This window comes from Microtus oregoni, unplaced genomic scaffold (assembly GCF_018167655.1).
Source record: "Microtus oregoni isolate MIOR12 unplaced genomic scaffold, Mior012 000015F_ref0000493, whole genome shotgun sequence".
NCBI lineage: Eukaryota > Metazoa > Chordata > Mammalia > Rodentia > Cricetidae > Microtus > Microtus oregoni.
This window is the reverse complement of record NW_024543074.1, coordinates 46256003-46270300: the sequence shown is the minus strand read 5'-3', so window position 1 is coordinate 46270300 and position 14298 is coordinate 46256003.

Sequence of the window (14298 nt, the reverse complement as noted above, 5' to 3'; positions counted from 1 at the left end):
GTGTTTTGGTGGGTGTTTGTGTGTGGAGTATTTGTGTGTATGTGTGTGTTTGTTGGGAGAGGTGTTTTTGTGTGTGGGTGAGTGTGTGTGGATGGAAGAATCAGTAAGCAGGGAATTTTATGACACAGGGTCTCACTCTGCACCTCAGGCTGGCTGTGAATTCATGATCCTCCTGCCTTAGCCTGAGTACTGGGATGACAGGCGTGTGCCACTAGTTCCCACTTTCATATTTCTGTGTATGTGTGCATGTGTGCACGCACGTGTGTGTGCATGCGTGTGTGCACGTGTGTGTATGTGTGTGTATGTGTGTGCACGTGTGTGCGTGTGTGTGCATGCGTGTATGTGTGTATGTGTGTGCACGAGTGTGCATTTGTGTGCGCATGTGTGTGCATGTGTGTGCACGTGTGTGCGTGTGTGTGCATGTGCATGTGTGCACATGTGTGCACTGTGTGCACGTGTGTGCGCACGTGTGTGCATGTGTGTGCACGTGTGTGCATGCGTGTATGTGTGTGTGCACGTGTGTGCATTTGTGTGCGCATGTGTGTGCATGTGTGTGCGCGTGTGTGCATGTGTGCGCGCATGTGTGCACGTGTGTGCATATGTGTGCACGTGTGTGCGTGTGCGTGCATGTGTGTTCATATGTGTGCACATGTATGTGCATGTGTGTGCATTTGTGTGTGCATGCGGGGGGGCACATGCTGCGTATGTATGCCGTGTCTCCCTCTGTGGCTCTCCATTCACTCCCTTGAGACAGGATCTCTCACCAAACTTGAAGCTATTTTTCAGCTGGCTGGCAGCCAACAAGCCCCAGCGACCTCCAGTCGCTGCCTTTTCTCTTTGCCCAGGGCACAGGTAGCCAAGCTCAGCTTTCTGCATGGATGTGGAGATCCAAATTCATGTTCTCATGACCGTGCAGCATCACTCTCACCCCAGCCCCTCATGTTCCCATTTTTAAAGAAGATGTATGTATACATGTATGATACATGTGGTGCTTTGAATGAGAATGACCCCCATAGGCTCATATATTTGAATGATTAGTGACCAGGGAGTGGAACTGTTTGAGAAGGATTAGATTTGGGAGTGTGGACTTGTTGGAGGAAGTGTGTCACTTGGGGTGGGCCTTGAGGTTTCAAAAGCCCATGCCAGTCCCAGTCTCTCTCTCTCTCTCTCTCTCTCTCTCTCTGCCTACTGCCTGTAGATCAGGATGTAGCTCCCAGCTACTTCTTCAGCATCAGGACTTCCTGCCTACTGCCACACTTCCTGCCATGATATTAATGGACTAATGTTGTAAAATATTATTTTAAAATGTGTTACATTCATTTATGCTGTGGAACATTTGTTTATTGATGCAAAGATGTGTTGTATTCTTTTATGTTGCATTTGTTTAACTCTGTGAAGCTGTGTTACTTTGCCTAGGGAAAAGACCTGATTAGTCTAATAAAGAACTGACTGGTCAATAACCAGGCAGGAGAAGAATAGGCAGGGCCTCTAGGTAGAGAGAATAAACAGAAGGAGAAAGACAGAAGGGAGAGGAAGATGACAGGGGCCAGCCACCCAGCCATACAGCCAAACATGGAATAAGAAGGAAAGCAAAGATAAATGGAAATAGAGAAAGGTAAAAGCCCAGAGACAAAAGGTAGATGGGATAATCTAAGAAAAGCTGACTAGAAATGAGCCAAGCTAAGCCTAGGCATTCATAAGCAAAAATAAGTCTCCATGTGTTTATTTGGGAGCTGGATAGTAAGCCCCCAAAGAGTAAACAAACAAACCCCACAAAACTACAGACTAACTCTCTGAAGCTGTAAGCAAGCCCCCAGTTAAATGCTTTCTTTCCTAAGAGTCTCCTTGGACATGGTGTCTGCTCACAGCAACAGAACAGTCACTAAGACAACACGTGTGTGTCTGTGTGAGTCTATGCCACATGTAGAAGCTTGTGTTGGGTGTCCTCCTCTGCAATTCTCCACCTGTCATTTTGAGGCAGGGTCTCTCTCTGAACTAGGATTTGGGTTTCTTCAGCTAGCCAGCAAGCCCTGGTGATCCTCTGGTCGCTGAGGTTCCAGGCATGTAAGCTTGCTACACAGATGCTGGGATCAAACTCTGGTTCTCATAATTTACAGAAAGTATTCATCTGCGGCACCATCTCTCTAGACCCTCCCATTCTTTACTGTAAGTCTCCCTATGAGACTAATAGCCACTATTGAGACAATATGGGGGCTGGGATGTAGTTGGTAGAGTAATCGCTTAAAACTACCTGACTCTGCCTCCCAAGTGCACCAGGATGCCCCGTTTGCTTTTGGGGTTTTGACGATTATTGACAGTGATGGTACTCACCTATGCAATTTTACGGAGGACCTGGACTAGCTAAGGTACTCCAGGGCACTGAGTAGCCACAAGGAAAATGAGAATGCTGTGTGATCTGAGTGGACGTGGAAGGCTCAGACTTGGCACATCAAGGTGTGATAGCCAAGGGATGTCCTTTAGGATACTTGGACCTCTGGGGTTTGCAAGACTTCCCCCATCTGAAAGGGGATAGGGCTGGGAGATGGCCAGATTGCCATCAGTATAATGAACATTGTGTGCTTGTCATTTTCCTCCCTTCATCTAGGTCTTCAGCTCTTCGCATCCCTTGTTGGTTTATTGGAACAAGAGCTTCTTCCTGTCCGGGCTCTTGGGAGCAGAGTCACTTTTCTCAGAACTGTGAGCGAATGCCTGACAGAGCGGCTGCAGGAAGGGAGGGTTTATTTGGATTTCTGGTTTAAGAGGGATAGTCCACTGTGGTGGGGAAGGCATGATAGAGTCTGTGACAGTGGGAATGTGTGACTTAGGCCTCTCACTTGTTGATGGGTCAGGAACCAGAGCATTTGGACTGAGGACAAGTTGGATCACGTCTTAGGGTTTCTGTTACTGGGGAAGAGACACCATGACCATGACCACAGCAATTCTTATAAGTGAAAACATTTAATTGGTGGTGGCTTACAGTTCAGAGGTTCAGTCCACTATCATTATGGTAGGACATGGATGTGTGCAGGCAGACATGGTGCTGGAGAAGGAGCAGAGAGTCCTACATTTTGATCTGCAGGAAACAGGAAGTGAACTGAGACATTAGGTGTGGCTTGAGCATATATGAGACTTCCAAGCCCAATAAAGTCACACCACTTAATAGTGCCACTCCCTTTTGGGGGGCATTTTTTTTCAGACCACCACAGATCATAATCTGCAAAGTCTCACCCTTAGTGATCCACTTCTATCAATTATACCTCCTATTCCAAAGGTCTCATAGCCTCCAAAGCCGGGACTACCAGCTGGGGACCAAGTGTTCAAACACTGGGGGCAACACTTCATCCTTAAATCACAACAGAAACCAATCTATGATACCGCTAATCTTTAGGTCATTCCTGTAGTCAGCCTGCTGCCTTGCATGTCTCCTCAAGATGATGGAGGAGGCTGGGATGTACCTCAATGAGAGAAAACTTGATCTACTTGTGAGAGGTCCTGGGTAACATCTCCAGCACAGGATGGACACAGGGCACACACACACACACACACACACACACACACACACACAGCACTATCAGATCTTACTCCTGGCAGAGTGAGCCAAAAAGAATCACTTATTGAAGAATCAGACAAGAAGAGCATCATGACATGTGTGTGTGTGTGTGTGTGTGTGTGTGTGTGTGTGTGTGTGTGTGTGTTTGTGTTTGTGTGTGTGCTCATGCCAGGGATGCAGCTGGGCCTCACACTTGCTAGGCATTCTCTACCATCGAGCTGTACACCTCCGGTCCCTGGGGTGTCTTGTGGAATCTCATTAGGTGAGGCTTACCCGCGGTAGTGAAAGCAAAGGTTGCCATAGGTGGCCTTGTGCACCCTTTCCTCTTGGGAGATAACTCACCAGGCCCTATGCTAGACCTCTGGCTCAGCTTCAGCAAAGATGCATCACAGTGACAGCCTAAAAAGCATAGGTCTGCCACCTACACCATGAGTCTTGTTACAGAGCCACAGGCTGAGGGTGTAGCTCAGTGGCAGAGGGCTAGCCCAGGATGCTTGCAGATCAGGGTTCCAGCCATTTCAGAAGCAGAAGTAGAGCAGCAAGCATTCACCCCATTTCAGAATGAAGCAATGGTGTTATGGAATATTGCTTTAACTTTGTAAAGATGTGTCACATTTGTTTATGTCGTGGAATATTCCTTTAACTATGTAAAGATGTGTTATAATTGGTTTATGTTGTGGAATATTTGTTTAACTAGGCGAAGATGTGTTGCATTTGTTTATGCTGCAATTGTTTATACAATGTAAAGATGTGTTGCTTTGCCTGCCTAAGGCACCTGATTGGTCTACTAAAAAGTTGAACAGACAATAGCTAGGCACAGGAAGAATAGGTGGGGCTGCTGGGCAGAAAGAAGAGAGAAGGAGGGAGAAAGCGAGGGAGATGCCTAAGCCAGACAGCCATGCAGATACGGAGTAGGACATACAGAATGAAAAAAATGGGCAAAAAGCCCCGAAGCAAAACGTAGATGAAGAGAAACAGGTTAGTTTAAGTAATAAGATCTAGCAGAAAATGCAGAAGCTAAGACCAAGCACTCATAACTAATAAGAAGTCTCCACGTCACGATTTGGGAGCTGGTTGGTGGCCCCAAAGAAAGCCTGCTACACAATGGAGATCTCGGAAATTCTCAGTAGGAGGAAAAAAACCTATCCAATTGAGCTTTCTGTTTTCATTCATTTTTCTTCTTCTTCCTCTCTTCCTCTGCTTCCTCCTCTTCTCCCCCTCCCCTTTTAAAATTGAGGCAGGGACTTTCTGTGTAGTCCTAGCTGGTCTGAAATTCACTATGTAGACTTACAGACATCCATTTGCCTCTGCCTCTCCTGTGCTGAGATTAGAGTGCACACCACATCCAGCCTTCTCCTCTTTGTCTTCCTCTTTTTAATATATTTAATTCTTTGAGAATTTCATACAATGCATTTTTATCATAGTTACCCCGACTCCTTCCCAATCCACTTTCACTTCCCCACCCCACTCCCAACTTTGTATCCTCTGATTAAAATAATCCAAAGTCCAGTTCATGCTGTCCATATCCTCCTCAGTGTGTGGCTTCCACTGTGCTGGACCTCTTAGGGGGTGCATCTTTAAAGAAAACTGATACTCCCTTCCTCAGAAGCCATCACTTGTTGCTCCACGGTTAGGGGTCTGGGCTTGTGAACCCTTCCTCCTCTGTGCTAAAAGTGTCCCTGACTTGACCTGGTACAGGTTTTTAGCTTCCATATGTTCATAAGTACAATGTCTCCAGCCCCCCCCATTTAACATTTGTTTTAATTTTTTGATTTTTTTTGGGGGGTGGAGTTGCATGTGCACATGCTCCACAGCAAACACAAAGAGATCAGAGGATGACTTTCAGTCTTCTCCTTCCACCATGTGGGTTCCAAGGATTGGACTCAGGTCTTCAGGCTTGGCAGCAAGTGCCTTTACCTACTGAGCTCTCTCGCTGGCCCAAGCCTTTCATTTCTCAAATGCAATCTGTCCATCGGTTCATTCACTTACTCAGGTCTTCATTCAGGGCTTTTACCAGGGACAGACCCCCTCGGCAGGTGCTGGGGAGACAGAGGCAGTTTGGGGAGGTGGCAAGCCAGTGAATGGGAGAAAGTCACAGAATACAGGACTCTTGATTGACAGACTCTGACTCAGAAAGCTGGGGAGCTCTTTCTTGGAAAAGCACAAAAAAGAAGAAAAAGACACAGAGAGTGTGAACGAAGGGTTTGGGGCTGGAGGTCGAGGCCTAGAGAGAAAAGCCATGGCAAAGTCATCTAGGAAACAAGACTTGGAGACTTTTGGTTCCAGTGGAACTCAGCATAGCCATAGACCAATGCTCCAGTTTTCAGACAGCATCCCAGAGCCCTATTGGGCCACCACTGAACCCCCAGAGACCCAGGAGAGCCCAGAGGTGAACAAGAATGTGTCCAAATATGTTGCAGCCCCTCAAGCCCCTGATGAATGGTTCCCTTGGGCTTGGGTAAAGGCTCGGAGAGACTAGGAATGTGTCTGGGCCACCCACTCCAAGACTGTGGTGTCTCGTAGTGTCTCAAGCATGGTCTTCTCAAATGGAGGTCTGCAATAGGTGCTCAATGTTCTCAGCAGACTAGATGGCCCTGCCAAGCTGTAACGCTGCTGCTGGCCTTCCTTTGAGTTAGGGCCCTTAGCTCCCCATAGTGAGTCCAGCCCACTTGACAGTTACATTGCTTAATGCTTGTGGGTCTAGGGTCCACACCTTAACCATGAAGGCTAAATCCTCTTCATTTTGCCCCTCCCCTTGCATGCCATGTTGAATTCTAAGCTGGGACCCTGGTCTTGGCCATCACTATCACTCACCTAAAGGTATTCACTTCCTCTCAACTTGACAAGCTCTCCTTAATGTGTCTTGATCATCAGGACAAAGGCTTGACTTTTTGGCTTGGCAGAGAAGGTATGAACACCCCAATAGTTAACTACACTTAATCCCACCCTGAATTTTCAATTTCTCCAGCACCTGTGGTTCCTCTTGCAGGAGACGTTACCCCCTGCCTTTTAAGACAGAGTTTCTCTGTGTGCCCTTAGCTGTTCTGGGACTCCCTCTGTAGATCAGGACCTCAAACTCACAGAGATCCTCCTGCCTCTGCCTCATAAGCTGCTGGGTTGCCACCACCACCAGGCATTGTTTGTTTGTCCCCAGAACCTTGAACTCACAGAGACCCTGCCTGCCTCTCTGACTCCCAAGTGCTGGGGTTAAAGGCATGTGCCACCACACCTGGCTAGCCTCTCTTCTTGGCCACTCTGCTTGCTTCTCTTGTGTTAGTTGAGATGCTAACACCTTGGTTGAACCTTCCATGCCATCTCTAAGTCGGGGTAGGGTGACCTAACATGGTATTGATACAGTTCAGTCCCTTTCTCCCTGGAGAAGGACAAGCCAGCACAGTCATGGTTCTTATATCCTCTCCTAAGGAAGGCAGGGCTTCCCAACCTGCCCTTCTCCATCTCACAAGTGACCACAACGGGAAAGCAGCCAAACTTGGAGTCAGCTTTGCCTAGGCTTGTTCTGGCTGGCTACGCTAGACCAAGGGCATTCTCTGGAGACCTGCGTGCCTTTTGAACTTGAGTTTCTGGCTCTTGGGTGAATTAGAATACTTATTCCCACATGAACCAGGAATGCCTCCCTGGGGCTTTGTGCTTTGAACTGTCTTGTAAAAGAAATCAAGAGGTCCTGCAGTCTGACCTTGGGGGTTTTCTTCCTAAGTCAACCCACATCACCGCACTCTGGAAGTTTCCACTGGTCATTTCCACCTACTCTGTCGTCTCACATCGAGTGGGTCCCCAAGAGCCCACCAGTACCATGCGCACACCCAGCTAACTGCAGTGAGCTCTAGGGGAAAGGAGGTCAGGATGACACACTGGTTTTACTGAGCACGCATCTGTAATGTGGGAATGTTTTTACGAGCCGGTAAGGCTCCTGTAATTAAAGATGCAAATCTAATAAAAAGCTCCAGCCCTTAGGCCATGGGTTCAGAGGGCAGAGGATGACAAGGAAACCTTGGTAGGTGAGACAGTGCTGAAGCTGGGCCTGGTCAAGTGGTGGATGACAGATGTGGGGGTGCAATTGGATATGCCAAAAGAGAAATCCAGGGCTCTGGGTGAATAGGGGGATCTTTCCAGGGGGAGGACAATAAACAAACAACAAACAAAAGTCAATGCCTAGCTCAGTCAACACAAGCTCAGGGAACCAAGTTCAGCCCTGGAGTGCGCATAACAAACCAGGGGTGGTTGTTGTGCTTGTAATCCCAGAGGTGGGGAGGTGGAGATGAGTGGATATCTAAGGCTGATTGGCCAATCAGTCTAGCTGAAATGGCAAGTTCCAGATAACAATGAGAGACCCTATCTCATAAAACAAGGGACAGGGTGGAGAGTGACTGAGGAAGCTACTTGTGGTTGAGCTCTGTCTTCCATATGCATTCATGTACACACACACACACCATGATGTGCACACATTGGGCTGCAGAAAGAGAATATGGGGTACAGGTAAGAGGTTGACTTATAGGGCAGCAGGTAAGGCCTTAAATTTGTTCCTGCCCAGGGCTGCCTGGAGACTCCTTGCACTTGCCACTGAGAACAACAGCCTAAAGAGGGGTTTTCTAGATGTCCAAGGGAGGCTCTGGTTTCATCTGCCCTCCATGACTCTCAGAGGACCTGGTGCCCTCTGAACCTCATGAAACCCATGCTTCCTTCCTATAGAATGCTTCCCGAGTAGCCTTCAGTCAGAAGTCATCCAATCTCTTATCTGCATCTCACTTTCCTGGGTTTTGGCGGGAAAGTGAGCTTGCACAGCTTATATGACTAGTATCAGCATGAACCTGGTCCCTTTTCGTGCTGTAGAACTGGCTGCAGGGGCCAGATGGGTGTTTAGGGAATGAGGGGGTTCGCATGACTTCTTAAAGGACCCAGAGATATCGGGGACTGGAGCTGATGACAGGAATAGGTCACAGTAGCTCATCCAGCACAGCTTCTAGCTTTGTCTCCTGCACTGTCAGAGGTGGCTGTGCAGTTAGGACTGGAGATCTGTGCGAGTCCCATGGGTGACCTATGTGGAGAAGGACCAGAACTCAGGCAGACTCTCCAAGGACGGATTCACCCCACAGCATCTTTAATTCACAGGTCCCCCATCATCGTGGTCAGATACCAAAGATCCAAAGACAACAGGAAGCCCAGCAGATAATGGCAGGGGTTCTCGGCTTCACCCTTCCCTTGACCCTGCTGGGTTGTTCAATGGCAAAAGATCAAGGCCACACTTATCCCCAGGGAACAAGAGACTTCAGAGAGCAAGGAACACAGCAGGCCTGGGATTCCCCTAACCTCGGCCCTGGGGAGTTTGCAGGTGCAGGGATGCAGGCTTCCTTAGATGCCTGGTCCTTCCTGCAGGTGTCACCTCCTCTGGGCTTCCTCCCCTCGCTGCTTCCCCGGTCCAGAGCCGTCATTCTGGGGGCCTTGCTCTGAACCCATCTCTACCTGTTACGTTCTCTGCTATTTCCCGTTGTTTGTGTGTCTATGGTGATGATGTCATAGAGTCTGCCTCTATTCTGGGTCCCCAGGATGTAGGATGTGGCTATTGTCTTCATCATTATGTAGGTGCTCCATAAATACTGAGCTGAAGATAGCAAAGCCCAGTCTGGTCTCTTCCCTTTGCTTTCCTTCCCCGTAGCTCAACCCCAACACCCTGCCACCTCAGTTATCCTACAACCTTCCACTTCTCTCCACGATCGGAGACTGGCCTCAGCCATTGGCTGGATCTCTCTCTCGTTCTCTCTCTCTCTTACAGTATCATATAGCTCAGGTTGGTCTCAAGCTTGCTATGTAGCCAAGAATACCTTGACTTTCTGATGCTCCTACATCCAGCTCCCGAGTGCTGGGATTACAGACATGCACCCCATTCATGTGGAGCTCAGGACAGAATCCAAGACTTCGCGCATGTGAGGCAAGCCCTCTTCCAACTGGGCTTCAGCTCCAGCCTCTGTAGCGATCTCTCTTGAAAGGGCAATCTAATGAGAAGCCTGCAGACATCCTCCAAACCTTGTTGGTGAACATGGGACTCTGAGCAAACCAGAGGAGGAAGCTTGGGAGAACGTTTGCTTTGGTGGCTGACAGCCCCCTGTGTTGGGAAGTGTAAGTTTGGCCCTAGCAAGCAGGAGAACACAGGACCTGACAGAGATGCAGGACCCAGGACCTAATCTAGCTTGTGCCACCTCCTTCAGTTATGGGCAAGGAGCATGGGCACAGCCAGATAGGTAGAACATCCTACATTACTTCCATACAACAAGTAACAGAGTCCTCATGCAGTCCAACCTCTTTACCCCCATCTTCAGTTAGGTTCCCAGTGTCCATGCTGCCCATAGCAAGACAACCAGAAGTCCCACCAGAAGGGCCTCACTAGAGGCCCTGTTGTCCTTTGAGCACCAAGCCCAAGCTTTCTGTTTGCAAATTTTGCTTTTCTCTAAGACCAGGAGTCCTGTCACTCGCCACTCAGTGAGGCCGGAACCTGGTACTCCCCCAGCCGTCAGAGAGCTAGAGTGCTCATCCTCCGTATGGACAGGCCCTTCCCGGCGGAATCAGGCTGTGGCCTCCAGGAGGTCTCAGGGCAACACCACTGCTCAGCTCTGAGCTTGCCTGCATTTGGTCTCTTCAGTTCATTGATCAGGAATCATAGGATCGTTTTCAAAAACACAGCTGGTGAAATTGCCCATCTGTGCTTCTGCACTTGGATCCACGACCCAGCAGCCTGGAACTGATTTAACCTGCAGTTGTGCACAGACAAGGAAGCTGCATCTCCAGGCCTCCTGTGATGGGCTTTTATTTGAGGATCTGCCTCATTTTCAGGACCACCCCGGGCTGGGCTTCAAGAATTGGGCATCCCACATCACTTTGCAGTTAAGGTGAACAAGGAGGAAAAAAAAAAAGGCATGCCCTGCCTCCTTTCCTCCTTGTTCACCTTAACTGCAAAGTGATGTGGAATGCCTTCCTGTATGCTTTGAATATGTTTTATTACCATTGGTTAATAAAGGAGCTGATTTGGCCAACAGTCAGGCAGAATAGAGTATATAAAGATAAAGGGAAAAAGAAGGTAGAGTCTGGGAGACACCAGCACCCACCTGAGAAGCAAAATGTGAAGTAACCCATGGCCATGTGGTAATATATAGATTAATAGAAATAATTTTTTTTTTGATTTTCGAGACAGGGTTTCTCCGTAGCTTTTTGGTTCCTGTCCTGGAACTAGCGCTTGTAGACGCAGCTGGCCTCCAACTCACAGAGATCCGCCTGCCTCTGCCTCCCGAGTGCTGGGATTAAAGGCATGCGCCACCAACACCCTGCTAGAAATGGGTTAATTTAAGATGTAAAAGCTAGTTAGTAATAAATCTGAGCCATTGGGTAAAGAGTTTGTAATTAATATTAGGCCCCAGAGTAGGTATTTGGGAACTGGCAGGTGGAAAAAGAAACCACCAGCGATAGCAAAGCATTGTCTATGATTGACAGCTGGAATTAGAGCAGCCATCTTGAAACTCAAATTTGAAGCTTTTTTTGAGGATAGCAAACATGGTGACCAGTTTCTAAGATGACTCCCAGTGACCCTGATACTCTTTCTTATTCCGTTCTTCTCTCCAATCAGTTGGACTGGCCTGTGTAACCTAAGCTATCACAGAAATGTAGCCATAGAAAGTAGAGCATGTTACTTCTGTAACGCTATCATAAAAAACATTGCCTGTGCTTTGCTTGTCTCAGATTGTTTGCTCTAGGCCAGCAAAGGCCAGGGGCCCTGCTTTAGCTTCACTTAAGTGAACACATGGATTCAGGTCACAGGGAACCCAGACTTCCTGGCAACAACAAAGATCAACTTTTCAGCATGTTGTAACCCCACTCACACCTTCCAATGCCTACAGTCCCCATGCTGACTTAGCCTCAGGAACCACGTGCCTAAGCACTTCCAAATCTCGATCCGTAGAAGCGTGAGGTCAGTGACGTTTGATCCTGTTTGACGGCACCGAAGCTCTCTTTTTGTTTGCAGGCTGGGATGGAGGTAGAGCCTGTGCACGTTAGGTAAATGTTCTCCTGCCAAACAACACCTCAAGCCCATGCCAAAGGTGTTTTGTTTTGAGGCAAGGCCTCCTGCAACCCAGGATAGCGGGGAGCTCATATGTGACTAAGAATGACCCTGAGCTCCTCCTGATCCTCCTGACTCTACTTCCCAAGTTCTGGGAATATAAATATGGACTTCTACTATTTCTCTCTTTCTCTCTCTCTCTCTCTCTCTCTCTCTCTCTCTCTCTGTGTGTGTGTGTGTGTGTGTGTGTGTGTGATAATGTGTGTGTGCACACATGTGTGTGTGAATTTGGATATGTGCATGCCACAGCACTCGTGTGGGGGTGAGAGCACAGTCGTGGATGTCAGTCAGTCCCTGCCTTCCACCTTGTTTGAGACTAGAGGGTCTTTTGTTCTCCTCTGCACACTCAGCCTAGCTGATCTGTGTGGTTCTGGGGACTCTCCTGTCTACCTTACAGCTTGCTATAGGAGCGCTGGGATCATGTGTCCGTGCTCCTGCTTCTGACAGTAAGCAGATTCTAGAAATTTGACCTCAGGTCCTCATGTTTGCATAGCAAGCACTTGACCCACTGAGCCATCTCTCCAGCAGTTTTTTTTAATTACATTTATTTATTTACTTGTTTTGTGCATGCTTGCTCACGAATGCACCTACATACATGCCACTCACAGCACATGGTTGTAGCTCAGAGGACAACTTTCAGAAATCAGTTCTTCTCTTCATCTACCATGTGGGCCCCAGGGGTCAAATACAAGTTATCAGACTTGGTGACAAGCATCTCTGTCCCCAACCCTTACCACCACAACCGTTTTTAGTGAGAAGTAAACCCCCCTGTCTTCACAAGTTATTGCGTTTCTGTCTCCTTTTCCTGTTTCTATTGAGTAGTGGTCACTGTTAACTTCTAGCAGTTTACACCTGCAACTGCCCTTTGCCAGCTGACTCAGCAGCCCTCCTGTGCAGAGCACGTGGAAGCCTACACATTCCTAAGATGAAGGCCCATTTAGGTTTTTTTTAAAAATGTGTCTGCAGCCGGGCAGTGGTGGCGCACGCCTTTAATCCCAGCACTCGGGAGGCAGAGGCAGGCGGATCTCTGTGAGTTCGAGGCCAGCCTGGTCTACAAGAGCTAGTTCCAGGACAGGAACCAAAAGCTACGGAGAAACCCGGTCTCGAAAAATCCGCCCCCCCCAAAAAAATGTGTCTGCAGCCGCATGCAATAGTGCACACCTACAATCCTAGTACTTGGGAGGCTGAAGCAAGAAAATGACTGGCAGAGGCCAGTCTTAACTGTGTTGTGAGACCCTGTGTCCCCGAGACAAGCGGGGGTGTGGGTCGGTTGGTGCAGTGCTTGCCCAGCATGCACAAAGCCCTGAAGTCCAGTCCCTAAACCGCATAAAAACCAGGCGTGGTAGGGTATGCCTGTAATCTCAATACTTGTGAGGCAGGAGGATCAGAGGTTCAAGGTCATCTTCTATATATCAGAGTTCCGTGTGTGTGTGTGTGTGTGTGTGTGTGTGTGTGTGTGTGTAGTGAGTACCAGGCTATCCTAGGATACAGGAGATCTTGTCTCAAACCTAAGAATAAGGGACAAAAGAGATGGTCCCATGGGAAGAAACAAACATGAGGAGTTGGGTTTGAATCCTCAGTATCTGCAAAGAAAGATGCTCACAGCTGCATTGAAGAGCAGAGACAGGACCAGGGGCTGAAAGCGCTCGCCTTTAATCCCAGCACTTGGGAGGCAGAGGCAGGCAGATCTCTGTGAGTTTGAGGCCAGCCTGGGTTACAAAGTGACTTCCAGAACAGCCAGGGCTACACAGAGAAACTGCCTCGAAAAACAAAAATAAACAAACAGAGACAGATTCTAGGAGATCCTGTCTCAAGGCACTGCACCCAATTCTAAAATCTTGTAGATTATTAAGGGCAAGGTCTACCAAGAGGCAAAACCATATCTTAATATGTTGCTCCAATTGGCCATGGCAATTCCAGGCGTCTACTACATGTCATGACATGCTGCCTGAATTCTAGGGAGTGCCTCGGGCCCTGCTCACCGATAGCAACCCTGCTGCGTGAGCCCCTGCGTTGGCAGGACCTCCTTGCTGCTCGGTACTGGCCTCAGCAGCTGGCAGCCCAGAGCAGGGAACACCCCACAGAGGATCACACAGGAGTGGGAATGTGATTCCTTCCACCTGCCCCTCCTCCTCGCCAAAGGCATCCTGCCCTGCACAGCTTGCAGCTGAACGGGAGAATCACTGCCAAACCGCTGCTTGCTCAACAGCTCACTTCCGAGGAGGTACACCAAATATTTGTTGACTGAGCTGTATCTTCCTTCTGACTTACCCGATGGTCCAGATATGTGCTGGCATCTGCGTTCGGGGGTGGGTCAGCGGCTGGGAACGGCTCCAGACACTTCCTCGTCCCCAGGCTTCCTACCCAACCTACAGGACAGTATTAATTTTGATCTGTAAGTATGGAAACTTCTACAGTGCTGACGTCATTAATCCTAGCACTTGGGAGGCTGAGGCAGGCGGATCTCAGTGAGGTCTACCCATCAAGTTCCAGGCCAGCCCGACCTATAGGGAGACAAAGAGACCTCATCTCAAAAACAAACAAAAAACAAAAAACCTTCCTTCCTTCCAGGAATTTCTTCATCATACAAGCTCTCTGTCACTGCTATTGTTTGGTTGTTTGCTTG